Genomic DNA, 3,498 nt, shown 5'->3' with positions numbered 1-3,498 from the left:
TACAAACTTTAAAAAGCAAGAATCCGGCATAACATTAGCTATCAATGAGCCAAATCATTGTAATAGATACTACATTGGCTTCAAATAAGCCTAACATTTCTAAGTTGCTACACTCAGAAGTAAAACGTATTTATTTATTTTTTGTATAGTGGAAACGGGTGGGTTTTCATTTAGGGCAAGAAGATGTGAAAACCTTCTGCTGTATTGTTATCCATGGTGAGCTTGTTCCACCATGTTGGAGCCAGGACAGTAAACAAGTATGTTTTGGTAGAGGGTAAGCAGGGTTTCCCTCGCAGTGAGGGAGCAGCCATACGATTGGTCGACGCAGAGTGGAGTGCACATGCTGGAGTGTATGGTTTAAACATGTCCTGGATGTAGAAAGGACCAGATTCATTCACAACACATAGAGCCAGTATCAGTGTCTTGACTTAGTGGCAAGTGGTCAGAAAAAGGTCAATAAAGAAGCGCTTGATACAAACCTTTAATAGACTATCATGTATTTCCACTGAAGGAACATCCTTTTTTGGTTTCCAAAAGTAAATGTTTCCAACCTGAAACAGTTTGGGTACCTTGTATAGATTTGACCATTAGTAGGGATATGGACCAAGGATTTTACAAGAGGGATCCTGTTTTGGTTCGTTTCCTATGAGGACGCACATAAAAACCAGCATCTCAATACCCATTCCTGACAATTTTAAGTGACTATGAAAATCTAAAATTGGTAGTAACCCGCAAAGTAACATAGCAAAACCCCCAAAAATAAAGTTTATAAGAAGATAAGAAGGTAACAAACATAGATATTTAAAATGTGCCTTTGCGAATGTTTTGGCAGGAAAGATTTCATTCAACCCCAACTTTCATTTTGGAAATGTGCAACATACCTCTTGTTTGTTTCCACTTTTAAGGTCCCAATATGATTCAAACCAAGTCTTTGATGGTTAACTAGCATCTGAAACACACTTCGAGATGACTATTTATGTTTGAATTCATGTAAGTGCTTGCCTTGGTCCAAAACTTCCCCTGGCTGATTTGCCTAACAGCTTACTATAACTTCTGCCTTGTCAAGCATTGTCAGCTGTGTGCTGTAGACCGCATGTATTGTCAATATCACCATCGACAATGTGTATTTTACTTTTGCTCCGCCTCGCTCTTGAAACCCCGGTACAAGCGGTATATTGCCATGGCTACGCATCACTGCTACTCAAAATCCCGTAAGTTTGAGGAGGGAACAAAGGTCTCTAGTGAGAATCAAATCATCCCACAGAAGGAGTTAAAGGGAAAGCAATGTAAGATTGAAGATGTGAATGGAGTGTAAGCAATTGTGTTTGACATCAGCCAATAAGAGCTATAACTGACATATGAGAATGTTTTTAATGGATCAAGCAAAACAGCAGGAACTGATTTTAGCCTACAGGAGTCAATGTGACATATTATATTAAGTAAGTTCCACTATGGAAGAAGAGAGGAATAATGTCAGAAGGACATATAAAATAGTTCTCCTTCTGGATTGCTGCTACCTACATATCTGATGATAACAAAAAGCTGTGTGAATAACTTCATACCGTTTCATATTCCTCTCATCACATGTCCCTGATAACATTTATCCTTGAGGAATTCAAGCTGCTCTGCTCTTAATATCCAGATGCACAGAAAACACAACCCCGGCCCTCTGAAGAAGCTGCACATTAGGAGTATTGAATGAGTACTTTGTGATTTATCAAATAGTGAACAAAGGCAGCTAGCCATGTGAAAAAAAACCTTGAACAGCCTCTCTGTTTGAGGCCCGGTGTGAGGCAGAGGAGAGCTGCCAGACATCCAGGAGTACAAGGGCTCAAATTTTTCATCAACTCTCCTCCCCGTGCTATTCGGTGGGGGAGACCTTGAGCTGAACAGAAACATAAGAGCCGGCAGAGAGAAGAGAAGGAAAAAAAACAAGACAGAGACGAGAAGAGAGTAACAGAGGAAGTCTGTCAGCTGCCACACACTTCTCCAGATAACAGGCAGCAGTGTAATCAGAGGAAGCAAACGGGGAATATACTTTGTCTGTTCATTATACTGTAACTAATCAAATGAGTCAATCACCAGAGGACGAGTTAGTCATAGATACATAGCTGTACAACACACAACAAATGTCAGAAAATGGTATTCAAACAAGAATAACTGACACTTATTTGTGAACTCCTTCATTCTCATACATGCAGAGGCTGTTGGAAATGGGGGGGCGGAGGGGTGGCACCACCTTGACACAAAGAACAGAGTAACAACACTTCCCCTCTTTTCAAAATGTTCCAAGTTAATATATGGTGTCAATGGAGCAAAGGCCTAAGCTTCTAACTCACTGTTTTGCATTGCATTCTTGACTGCTTGTTATGTTGGTGATTACATTCTGCATTTTTTATTAAATCATTATGTATAGGAGGCTTTCTGATTGAAATGTGCTGAGTGACAATATAACAGAGACATCTGGTGATGAGATTGGTTATAAAAAATCACCTGGTAATAGTTTGAGTTATGGCCTTTACCTTAACATTGTATTTCATGAAAAATGCCCCACTCTTGCCACAAACATCCATTTCCCATTTATTTTCTGCATAGCAATGTTGAATCCTAACATAGTAAGTTGTAAATCCCAAATATTTCAGAGGTGAATCATTAGACTTTTATTTGTCAATAAAGACAGCTACCTGCTGATGGAAAACCAGGTTGATATGGGTGCAATGATGAGCATGAAAAAACAGCTGATAGCTCTATAAATATCCCACTATGACAAAAAAAAAAAAATGGATATAAAATTCAAACAATGCGTTAAACAAGGCTTAAAGGCTCATTAGAGCTGAAAGGAACCTCTATCACATTATGAAGTCATGTGATCCATTGTTAATACAGACAAATTGATTGGTGCTTTAACATTGTTCTTAGAGTAGATCCACCCCACCAACATACAGTAGGCAGATATGTTAGCTAGGTAGCTCAATATCTTCTGAATGGAAACTTGATTTCAAACATGGTAAACACACTATTTAAATACTCTTGCACATATTATGTTAACACGTTTTCTTTTTCATGGAGTAGATCCAGATCTAGACAGCCAGCTGAATCAAACATTGTGTACAAATAAATTGACTTATTACCAGAATTGTGCGCTTTCTAGTTTAATTTAGCAACTACTTTGGTTCAACAAAAACCTTTATCCTGCTCTCAGATGAACTAGCCTGCAGCATTGTACTGAGGTTTTCAGAACAGTTCTAATAAGAAACTCTCATCTCTGAAGGTTTTTTGTACCTTCCTATGAAATATTTTATCAAACTATAACTACTTTTCCAATGCATAATATCATCAATCAACTCTCCATTCGTCTGATTCCCTGAATGTGTCCAATTCACCTCACCGTCACACTGCCATGATTTTTGAACCGTGGAAATGTCCCACAAGCGGCTGAACTGTGCTTATTCATCCTAAATTTAGCCCACTCTCCTGATCCCTTCGCCATAGCTGTGG

Source organism: Notothenia coriiceps, unplaced genomic scaffold, assembly GCF_000735185.1.
Source record: "Notothenia coriiceps isolate Sejong01 unplaced genomic scaffold, NC01 NC01_scaffold00034216, whole genome shotgun sequence".
NCBI lineage: Eukaryota > Metazoa > Chordata > Actinopteri > Perciformes > Nototheniidae > Notothenia > Notothenia coriiceps.
The sequence above is the reverse complement of the archived record's forward strand: the minus strand, read 5'-3'. Positions refer to the sequence as shown.